This window comes from Microcaecilia unicolor, chromosome 6 (genome assembly GCF_901765095.1).
Source record: "Microcaecilia unicolor chromosome 6, aMicUni1.1, whole genome shotgun sequence".
NCBI classification, from domain to species: Eukaryota; Metazoa; Chordata; class Amphibia; order Gymnophiona; family Siphonopidae; genus Microcaecilia; species Microcaecilia unicolor.
The window spans coordinates 243,643,174-243,655,266 of NC_044036.1; the positions used below are offsets into that span (position 1 = coordinate 243,643,174).

The 12,093-nt window shown below is 47.7% G+C and overlaps 1 protein-coding gene across 1 annotated transcript in view; it reads right to left on the reverse strand.

Annotated features, from left to right (window-relative positions):
* The window catches only part of ABCA2 (ATP binding cassette subfamily A member 2), a 689,232-nt gene that overhangs the window by 41,696 nt on the left and 635,443 nt on the right, over nt 1-12,093 (reverse strand). The gene's annotated exons all lie outside the window — the stretch shown is intronic.

The window sequence follows — 12,093 nt, forward strand, 5'->3', positions numbered from 1 at the left end:
GGGGCATCAACACCTCCTTTCTTCTGCTGGTCACACCTCTCTCTATACAGCCTAACAATCTTCTAGCTACGGCCACCGCCTTGTCACACTGTTTCGTCACCTTCAGATCCTCAGATACTATCACCCCTAGATCCCTCTCCCCGTCCTTACCTATCAGATTCTCCCCGCCTAACACATACATCTCCCGAGGGTTTCGATTCCCTAACATAGTAACATAGTAGATGACGGCAGAAAAAGACCTGCATGGTCCATCTAGTCTGCCCAAGATAAACTCATATCTTGAATTTGTACCTGTCTTTTTCAGGGCACAGACCGTATAAGTCTGCCCAGCAGTATTTCCCGCCTCCCAACCACCAGTCCCGTCTCCCATCACCGGCTCTGGTACAGACCGTATAAGTCTGCCCTCCCCTATCCTAGCCTCCCAACCACCAACCCCTCTTCCCCCCACCTGCTCCGCCACCCAATTTCAGCTAAGCTTCTGAGGATCCATCAGTGCATCACTTTGCATTTCTTCACATTGAATTTTAATTGCCAAACCTTAGACCATTCTTCTAGCTTCCTCAGATCCTTTTTCATGTTTTCCACTCCCTCCCGGGTGTCCACTCTGTTGCAGATCTTAGTATCATCCGCAAATAGGCAAACTTTACCTTCTAACCCTTCGGCAATGTCACTCACAAATATATTGAACAGAATCGGTCCCAGCACCGATCCCTGAGGCACACCACTACTCACCTTTCCCTCCTCCGAGCGAATTCCATTCACCACCACCCTCTGGCTTCTGTCCGTCAACCAGTTCCTAATCCAGTTCACCACTTCGGGTCCTATCTTCAGCCCTTCCAGTTTATTTAAGAGCCTCCTGTGGGGAACCGTGTCAAAAGCTTTGCTGAAATCTAAGTAGATTACGTCCATAGCTCGTCCCTGATTTAATTCTCCTGTCACCCAATGAAAGAATGAGATTCGTTTGGCACGATTTCCCTTTAGTAAAACCATGTTGTCTCGGATCTTGCAACTTATTGGCTTCCAGGAAATTCACTATCCTTTCCTTCAGCATCGCTTCCATTATTTTTCCAATAATCGAAGTGAGGCTTACCGGCCTGTAGTTTCCAGCTTCTTCCCTATCACCACTCTTGTGAAGATGGACCACCTCCGCCGTTCTCCAATCCTTCGGAACCTCTCCCGTCTGCAAGGATATGTTAAACAAATCTTTAAGAGGACCCACCAGAACCTCTCTGAGCTCCCTCAATATCCTGGGGTGGATCCCATCCGGTCCCTTGGCTTTATCCACCTTTAGCTTTTCAAGCTGTTCATACAGATCAATATCAATTGTTATCAATGTATTTTATACAGAACAATCAATATGCATGTTCAAATTATCAATGTGTACTTTTCTTGGGTTCCTTTTAAGAAACATTTTTTCTATGTAATTCTGTTACTATTTTTAGGCTTGATTTGCATTATTATCTATGTTTAATATAGACCCCTGACACAGGTGCTGTGTGCCGAAACGCGGCCCGTGTTGGGTTATTAAGGAAAGATTGGTGTTCAAGTTATACAAATAAAGTATCTGTGTCCCGATTTTGAAGGCTCCTACTGCTTCTTTTTGGTTATTTGGACTTTGTTCTGTACTTTGGACCCTCTCTCTGTTGACTTACCTGAAGTCCAGAATAATGGGAAGGATAAGCAACTTTTATTTAACCACAGTGTGGAGGGAACACTGTGAGCTTTGAAGTAAGACTCTGATGTCAACAGCTAGGGGTGGAGAACAGGATTGAAAAGTTGAGGTGAAGTAAAATCCTGTCCAAGGGGTTAAAACTTCAGAGGAAGGGATGTTAGATGAAATAACAGATGTCTTATGATTATTCACCCTGAGTTAAAGGGGAGTCTTACAGATTGACTTTGTAAGGGAAATAAAGAACTTTAAAGTGAACTTTCTTATGGATTCTTTTCTTGCAGAATTTAGGCTTGCTAGTGCCTCCTGTTGAGAAGCAGAGAACACTACATGGCGACGTCCTGTTAAAAGAGAGGAGAAGCCTATTGGAGTTTACGCCACACTTCTCTGGATAGGGGGAAGTATTGTCAGGAGGAACTCAAGATGTCACTTCCTGTTAAAAGGGGTGAATGTGACACTCTGAGGGGCATAATTGAAAGGGACGCCCATGTTTTGCTGAGGACGTCCTTGCAAAACGTCCCGATGGAGGGGCGGGGAAACCCGTATTATCGAAACAAGATGGACGTCGATCTTTCGTTTCGATAATACAGTTGGGGATGCCCAAATCTTGAAATTTAAGTCGTCCTTAGAGATGGTTGTCCCTAGACTTGGTTGTTTCTGATTTTCAGCGATAATGGAAACCAAGGAGACCCATCTCAGAAATGACAAAATGCAAGCCCTTTGGTCGTGGGAGGAGCCAGCATTCGTAGTGCACTGGTCCCCCTGACATGCCAGGACACCAACTGGGCACCATAGGGGGCACTGTAGTGGACTTCATAAATTGCTCCCAGGTGCACAGCTCCCTTACCTTGTATGCTGAGCCCCCCCAACCCCCCCCCCCTAAACCCACTACCCCCAACTGTACACCACTACCATAGCCCTTACCGGTGAAGGGGGGCACCTAGATGTGGGTATGGTGGGTTTGTGGTGGGTTTTGGAGGGCTCACATTTACCACCACAAATGTAACAGGTAGGGGGGGCCTGGGTCTGCCTGCTTGAAGTGCACTGCACCCACTAAAACTGCTCCAGAGACCTGCATACTGCTGTGATAGACCTGAGTATGACATCTAAGGCTGGCATACACGCTGGCAAAAAATATTTTTAAAGATGTTTTTTGAGGGTGGGAGGGAGTTAGTGACCACTGTGGGAGTAAGGGGAGGTCCCCGATTCTCTCCGGTGGTCATCTGGTCATTTCGGTCACCTTTTTGTGCCTTGGTCGTAAGAAAAACAGGACCAGGTAAAGTCGTCCAAGTGCTCATCAGGGACGCCCTTTTTTTTTTCCATTATGGGTCAAAAACGTCCATGTGTTAGGCACGCCCAAGTCCCGCCTTTGCTATGCCTCCGATACGCCCCCTTGAAATCTGGCCGTCCCTGTGACAGAAAGCAGTTGGAGACTTCCAAAATCGGCTTTCGATTATACCGATTTGGACGACCCTGTGAGAAGGACGCCCATCTTCCGATTTGTGTCGAAAGATGGGCGTCCTTGTCTTTCGAAAATAAGCCTGTCTGTGATCTTAATTCTCACAGCTGTTTATGTTCTATATTATACTGTATACGTACTTGAAAATAAATAAAAAATTAAAGTTTAAAAAAAAAGAACATCTTTAATAAAATGGAAAAATGATCCAGATGAAGATAATAGGAAACAGTATAAGGCATGGCAGACAGAGCCTTTGGAAAGAAGCTTACCTTGGAGGCAAAAACATATAATAAAAACTTTTTAGGTACATTCAAACCAAGAAGCCAGTAAAAGAATCTGTTGGACTGCTAAATGATCATGGGGTAAAAGGGGCACTCAGGGAGGGCAAGGCCATAGCAGACAAACTAAATTAATTTTTTGCTTCGGTCTTCACTGAAGATGTGTGAGAAATACCCATTCCAAAAATGGTATTTAATGGTGATAAGTCAGAGGAACGGAAACAAATCTGTATAAAACTCGAAGATGTAATTGGACAATTTGACAAACTCACAAGTAGCAAAATCATATGTACTGGATGATATATGTCCCATTGTACTGAGAAAACTAAAAAATGAAATTGCAGATTTATTATTGGCAACTTGTAATTTATCTTTAAAATCAAGCATGGTAACAGAAGATTCGAGGGTGGCCAATGTAATGACAGCTTTAAAAAAGGGTTCTAGATGTGACCCAGGAAATTATAGATTGGTGTGTCTGATCTTGATGCCAGGCAAAATGGTAGAGACTATTATAAAGAACAAAATTATAGAACATATACATAGGTCTGGATTAACAGGACAAAGCCAACATGGATTTAACCAAGGGAAATCATGCCTCACCAATCCACCACATTTCTTTGGAGGGGTGAATAAACATGTGGATAAAGGTGAACCAGTTGATATTGTGTATCTGGATTTTTAGAAGGCATTTGACAAAACTCATGTCTCCTGAGGAAATTTTTAAAAAGTACTGGGAAAGGAGGCAATATCCTCTTGTGGTTAAAAGATAGAAAACAGAGAGTAGGATTAAATGGTCAGTATTCTCAATGGAGAATGGTTGATAGTGGGGTTCCACAGAGGTCTGTGTTGGGACCACTGCTTTTTAATGAGCTGTAAACAGGAATAATGAGTGAGGTGATCAAATTTGCTGACAACACAAAGTTATTAAATCACAATAGGATTGTGAAAAATTGCAAGAGGACCATACGAGACAGGGAGACTGGGCATCCAAATTGCAGATGACATTTAATGTGAGCAAGTGCAAAGTGATACATGTAGGGAAGAGGAACCCAAACTATAGCTTTATGAAGCAAGGTTCCACATTAGGAGTCACCACCCAGGAAAAGGATTTAAGTGTCATAGTTGATACATTGAAACTCTCCACTCAGTGTAAAGTGGTAGCTAAGAAAGCAAGTAATATACTAGAAATTATTAGGAAAGGAATGGAGAACAAAACTCCATAGTGCGACTGCACCTTGAATATCGTATGCAATTTGAGATGTGGTGACCAGAATTGCATACGATATTCAAGGTGCAGTCGCACTATGGAGTTTTGTTCTCCATTCCTTTCCTAATAATTTCTAGTATATTACTTGCTTTCTTAGCTACCACTTTACACTGAGCGGAGAGTTTCAATGTATCAACTATGACACCTAAATCCTTTTCCTGGGCGGTGACTCCTAATGTGGAACCTTGCTTCATAAAGCTATAGTTTGGGTATTTTCAAAGCACTTAGACTTACAAAGTTACATAGAAACGCACAAAATCAAGTCATTGGGATGTAGGAGGAGCTAGCATTTCTAGTAGACTGGTCCCCCTGACATCCCAGAACAGCAATAGGGAACCCTAGGGGAGCATTGCATTGAACTTCATAAAATGCTCCCAGGTACACATCTCACCACTGCTCCCTTACCTTGTGTGCTGAGCACCCCAAAACCCACTACCCCCAACCATACACCACTACTATAGCTCTATATGTGGGTACAGTGGGTTTCTGGTGAGTTTTGGAGGGCTCACAGTTTCCTCCACAAGTGTAACAGGTAGGGGGAGCTAGCAGCCTGGGTCCACCTGTCTGCAGTGCACTGCACACAACACTAGACTACTCCAGGGATCTGCATGCTGTTCTAATGGACCTGAGTATAACATCTGAGGCTGGCAAGTAATGTTTTTTCATCACATTTTTGGGGGGTGGGAAGGGGTTAGTGACCACTGGGGGAATAAGGGGAGGTCATCCCTGATTCCTTACAGAGATCATCTAGTTATTTAGGGCACCTTTTTGAGCATTATTCGTTCTAAAAACAGGTCTAGCACAAAACATCTTAGTTTTAGTCCTGGACATTTTTGTTTTGTTCCATTATGGCTGAAAAACATCTAAGTCTTAGGAATGCCCATGTCCCCACCTGAACACACCCCTGATACACCCCCTTGAGGTTTGGAAGTATTTCTGACTGACTTCATAGAAAAACGTCTAAAAAAATGGCTTTCGAAAATACTGATTTGGACGTGTTTGTGAGAAAAACATCCAAATGCTGCTTTATGCCACTTTTTAGATGTTTTTCTGTTTCGAAAATGAGCCCGATTGTAATTTATAGAACTTTGTAAGTCTAAGTGCTTAGAAAATGAGCCCCATAGTGAAAAGGTATAGAGAAGGGTGATGAAAATGATAAAGTGGATGGGACAACTTCCTCATGAAGAATGGCTAAAAAGGCTAGGGCTCTTCAGCTTGGAGAGGAGACAGCTGAGAGGAGATATGATAGAGGTCCCACAAAATCATGAGTGGAGTGGTGTTATGATTGGGGTCGGAACCCCTCTCAAACTTACCTCTTTCCTGGGAGTCAGCTTCTTAGCTGGCTTTTGTTTCTTTTGTCTGTCCTTTCTGAGCTGGCTCTGTCTCTCTGTGCTGGCAGCTTCCAGCAGCATGGGGTTAATTGTTTTACTTTACTACAGCTGTGTGGGAGGACTGAGTTAGCTCTACCTCTCTTTGGGTGTACTGGCTTCAAGTGCTTCACGGTGTTGCATTGGTGTGGGTTGGGCCTCTCTGGGTCAGTGTGCTGTTGCCTGGGGCTAGGGAGTGTGACATCATCAGGGAGGGCCTTGATAAGGAAGTGGTGTTGTTTCCTTCAGAGCCTTTGCAACAGTGGTGTTGCTTTAGGTAGGGTGGTGCAGTGTGCACTTCTGACTTTGTGTCTAGTTTCCCTGCTTGCTTTTGCTAAGGGCCAGGTTAGTGTTGTTAGTGCAGTGTGCACTGGTGACTGTGTGTTTAGCTTTCCTACTTTTCCCTTATGGTTCCCCTGCTTTTCCCTCTTGGTTTTGGAAGCATTGCTGTGTGTAGGGCTTTGGAAGCTCTGTTGTTGATAGAAGTACTTCAGGGTTTGGTGTTGTTAGGAACACTGCAGAGTTTGCTGTTAGAAGTACTTCTGGGTTTGTGCTATTGGGAGCATTGCAGTCTTTGCTGTTGGCGTTTGGTGATTTAGAATCACTTTTGGCTTATGGGTTAGCTTCCCTGCTTTTTCCTTGTGGCTCCCCTGTCTTCCCTTTTAGTGCTAGGAGCTCTTCTGGTTGCTTGCCAGAGTAGTGCTTAGGAAGCACCTTGTTAGTTGTATCTAGCTTGCTAGAGCAGTGCTTAGGTAGCTTGTTAGTTTTGTGTTTAGCTTATTAGTGTAGAGCTCTGCTTGTAGCTTGGTGCTTAGTAGCACCTGTATTAGCTTTGTGTTTAGTTCCCTGCTCTGTTAGTTTAGGGCTTAGGAAGTCCCTTGCTTGAGCAGGGCTTAGGAGCTCCTGTTTAGTATAGGGCTTAGGAAGTCCTTTTGTCAGTTTACTGTTAGGAACACTCCTGCTGGTTTAGGGCTTGGGAGCACGTAGATCAGTTTAGGTTTAGGAGCACTTCTGTTTCCAGTCCTGGTCCCTGTGTCATCCGGTATCCAGTAAGTCCTGCCGGCTACTCGAACCCAGGAGCTCAACTCCTGGGGGGCTTAGTAGCTAAGCGCAGGTGAAGCTGTGCGGACCAGTCCAGTGTGCTCCAGCCCAGTGTGTTCCGGTCCGGTGTGTGTTCCAGTCTGGTGCGCTCCAGTCCAGTGTGTTCCGGTCCGGTGTGTGTTCCAGTCCTGTGTCCTCCAGTCCAGGGGATTGCAGTCCAGTGTTCCAGTCCTGTGTCCTCCAGTCCGGGGGATTCCAGTCCATGTGTTCCGGTTCGCTGGGCAGTGCCTGCAGTCCCTGCCGGTGTGCTTACCCAGTGTTGGTTGGTGGGTTTTGCCTGCTGCTGTCGCTCCTCGGCAGCAGCCCAAGGGCTCACGTTTGCTCCAGAGCCCGGCCCCGCGGGCTCTGAACCTGAGAACCTGACAGATTGCAAAGGCCATGAGCCCGGCAAGAACCCCCGCCCAGCTGACCCAGCTGGGGTCCAGCTCCATCGTTGTTCTTGATCCTTCTATGACTGTTCGCCAGTATCGTGGGAAACTTTTGTCTCATCCTGTTTTGAAGAAGACCCCTGAAGCGGCAGCTGAGAGAAAACGTGTCCGGTGGCTTGGAATCGCTGAAAACCCAGTTTCAGATATGGCCCCTTTTATCACGCTCTCAGAGTATCGCCGCAGCCTTGTCTTGAATCCAGCTTGTGGGATACTCCTGAAGCTGTCGCTGAGAGGAGACGTCTGGGGAATTCTACGCCAGTGGCGTAGCCAGACTGCCAATTTTGGATGGGCCTGAACCCAAAGTGGGTGGGCACAAAATTTTCTCTCTACCCCCCTCCCCCAGCAAAATTTAGTCACGCTAATCAGATGCATTTGTCACACAGGGTAAAGTGCTGCTTTTCAGTGCATCAGATTTCAGAAAATTTATTTAATAGCCTAACACCCTTTTCAATGAGCTTTCAGAGGCCAAAACCTCCTGCCTCAGGTCAGTACAATGCTATTACGGTATCCTCGCCTGACCTAAGGAAGGAAGTATTGGTCTCTGAAACTTCATTAACACAGGTACCATATTACTTTATCCTAAATTAAAAATAAAATTATTTTCTTTACCTTTCTTGTATGGCCATTTACTTTTTCTCATTGTGTCGCTCCCAGTCTCTAGATTCTGCTTTCCTTCGTTTTCGCTTAACTCTTCTGCCACGGTTTCCTGGCCATTTCTCATTTTTCTCTCCTTTTTCTTTGCTTTCTTCAATATTTTTCTGCCTCTCTCTCTCTGTCCTGATTTAATTCATTCTTACTATCCATTCTTTAATTTCCTTCATCTACTTATGGCTTTTCATCTTTTTCTCACCCTTGTTCTCCCCATGCCCCTTCCTCTTATTCTCCAGTCTTTCACTACTCTCCTTTTCCATCCAGCAGCTCTCTTCTTTCTCTCCCCATCCTTCCAGTCTCCCATCTCTCTCCCCATCCTTCCAGTAGTCTCCCCTCTTTCTTTCTGCATCCTTCTGTCCAGTGTCACCTCTTTCTCCCTACCCTTCCATCCAGCGTCTTCCCTCTTTCTCTCCCCATCCTTCCATCCATCTATCCTCTCTCCTGATCCTTCCATCTAATGTCTCTCTCCCTCTTTCTAACCAGTGTCTCTGTATCACTCTACCCTTTTCTGTTCAGTGTCCCTTCTCTCTCCACATCCTTCCAGTCTCTCACCTTTCTCTGCATCCTTCCAGTCTCTCCCCTTTCTCTCCCCATCCTTCCATCCAGAGTCTCTCTCCCCATCCATCTGTTTTCCCTCTTTCTCTCCCCATCCTTCCATCTGTTTTCTATCTTTTCTCCCCATCCTTCCATGTTTTCCCTCTTTCTCCCCATCCTTCCATGTTGTCCCTCATTCTCTGCCATCCTTCCATCTGTTTTCCCTCTTTTCTCCCCATCCTTCCAAGTTTTCCCTCTTTCTCCCCATCCTTCCATGTTTTCCCTCATTCTCTGCCATCCTTCCATCTGTTTTCCCTCTTTTCTCCCCATCCTTCCAAGTTTTCCCTCTTTCTCCCCATCCTTCCATGTTTTCCCTCATTCTCCCCATCCTTCCATGTTTCCCTCTTTCTCCCCATCCTTCCATGTTTTCCCTCATTCTCTGCCATCCTTCCATCTAATGTCTCTCTCCCTCTTTCTAACCAGTGTCTCTGTATCACTCTACCCTTTTCTGTTCAGTGTCCCTTCTCTCTCCACATCCTTCCAGTCTCTCACCTTTCTCTGCATCCTTCCAGTCTCTCCCCTTTCTCTCCCCATCCTTCCATCCAGAGTCTCTCTCCCCATCCATCTGTTTTCCCTCTTTCTCTCCCCATCCTTCCATCTGTTTTCTATCTTTTCTCCCCATCCTTCCATGTTTTCCCTCTTTCTCCCCATCCTTCCATGTTTTCCCTCATTTCTCCCCATCCTTCCAAGTTTTCCCTCTTTCTCCCCATCCTTCCATGTTTTCCCTCATTCTCTGCCATCCTTCCATCAGTTTTCCCTCTTTTCTCCCCATCCGTCCATGTTTTCCCTCTTTTCTTCGACGAGGCCCGCCCTGCATGCCAGCGCCAGCCCCCATTGCCGGCCACTGCTGCTTTTCCTGTTGAGCAGCAGAGCCGGCGCTACAAAAAAGAAGAAGCGCTAACGGCGCTAAGGACGAGAAATGTTAAAAAAAAAAAAAAAGCGCGGCACCGGCAGGCACTGTCTCAGCAGCCTTGAGGCATTGGCTGCTGAGGCATTGGCTGTTGGCTCGCAGGCTCCTCCCGCAGACGGGAGGAGTCTGCGAGCCAGCAGCCAATGCCTCAGCAGCCAATGCCTCAAGGCTGCCGAGACAGTGCGTGCCGGTGCCGCGCTTTTTTTTTTTTAAACATTTCTTGTCCTTAGCGCCGTTAGCGTTTCTTCTTTTTTGTAGCGCTGGCCCTGCTGCTCAACAGGAAAAGCAGCAGTGGCCGGCAATGGGCGCTGGCGCTGGGCCGGCCTGGGCTGAAATAGGGTGGGCCTGGGCCCACCCAGGCCCACCCGTAGCTACGCCCCTGTTCTACGCTATGGGCTCAGCTGGAGTCCAGTCCAGTCCCAGCAGCGCGCCCAGCCAAACCTCTGAATCCAGGTCAAGCAGTGCGCCCAGCCACGCCTCTGAATCCAGTCCGAGCAGCGCGTCCAGCCAAGCTTCAGAGTCCAGTCTGAGGGACGCTTCTGACCGAGCCTCCAATGCCAGTTCAAGTGGCGCTTCCACTAAAGCTTCAGAGTCCAGTCCGTGGGACGCTGCTGACCGAGCCTCCGATTCCTGTCCGAAGGGGGGGGCTTCTCACCGAGCCTCCGGTGCCAGTCCAGGTGGCGCCTCCACGCATGCCTCGGAGTCCAGTCTGAGAAACGCTGACTGCGCCTCCTATTCCAGTCCGAGAGGGGCTGGTAATTGAGTCTCTGAGTCCAGTCCAAGCTGTGCTTCCAGGCAAGTCTCTGAGTCCCGTTCGAGTGGTGCTTCAAACCAAGCCTCCTAGTACAAGTTTGGATCCCAGTTCCAACCCCATTTTTGATCTGGATCCGTTTCTGACACTCCAGGATTACCGGGTTGCACTTTTGTCTGATCCAGCCTTGAAGAATACTCCTGAAACTGCAGAGGAGAGAAGGCGTGTCTCCTGGCTTGGGCTGGAAGAGAACCCAGTTTCTGCTATTGACCCTTCTACCAAGCTCTTCTTTTATCGTTTCCAGCTTCTCTCGGATCCAGCCCTGCGAGATACTCCTGAAGCCCAAGCTGAAAGAAGGTGGCTTCCTGATTTTTCCCGCCAAACTTCTGAGTCCAGCCTGAAGGGCTTTGCCTGCCAAGATGCTGAGTCCGGAGCGAGTTGCAGCAGTGACAGCCGAGATGCTGAGTCCGGAGCGAGATGCAGCAGTGACAGCCGAGATGCTGAGTCCGGAGCGAGTTGCAGCAGTGACAGCCAAGATGCTGAGTCCGGAGCGAATTGCAGCAGGGGCAGCCAAGATGCTGAGTCTGGAGTGAGTTGCAGCATTGGCAGTCAAGATGCTGAGTCTGGATCGAGTTGCAGTTCCAGTCAAGACGCTGAGTCTGGATCGAGTTGCAGTTCCAGTCAAGATGCTGAGGCTGGATCGAGTTGTAGTTCCAGTCAAGATGCTGAGTCTGGATCGAGTTACAGTCCCAGCCGGGATGCTGAGTCTACACCGAGTGATGAGTCCATGATGAGTGCTGAGTCTGCACCGAGTGCAGAGGCCAGCCGAGATACTGAGTCCACGATGAGTGCTGAGCCTACACCGAGTGCAGAGCCCAGCCGAGATGCCGAATCAGAACTGAGTTACAGTCCCGGGCAAGATGCTGAGTCCGGGTCAAGTTACAGTCCCGGCCAAGATGCTGAGTCCGGTGAGAGTTGCCGTCCCGGTCAAGATACTGAGTCTGGGTCAAGTTGGAGTTCCAGTCCCAGGCAAGATGCTGAGTCCAGGTCAAGTTGCAGTCCCGGCCAAGATGCTGAGTCCGGTGAGAGTTGCCGTCCCGGTCAAGATACTGAGTCTGGGTCAAGTTGGAGTTCCAGTTCCAGGCAAGATGCTGAGTCTGGATCGAGTTGCAGTTCCAGTCAAGACACTGAGTCTGGAGCGAGTTGCAGTTCCAGTCAAGACGCGGAGTCTGGAGCGAGTTGTAGTTCCAGTCAACATGCTGAGTCTGGATCGAGTTGCAGTCCCAGCCGGGATGCTGAGTCTACACTGAGTGATGAGTCCATGATGAGTGCTGAGTCTGCACCGAGTGCAGAGGCCAGCCGAGATACTGAGTCCACGATGAGTGCTGAGTCTGCACTGAGTACAGAGTCCAGCCGAGACAATGAGTCCACGATGAGTGCTGAGTTTACACTGAGTGCAGAGCCCAGCCAAGATAATGAGTCCACGATGAGTGCTGAGTCTACACCGAGTGCAGAGCCCAACCAAGATGACGAGTCCACGATGAGTGCTGAGTCTGCACCGAGTGCAGAGTTCAGCCGAGATGCCGAATCAGAATTGAGTTACAGTCCCGGGCAAGAT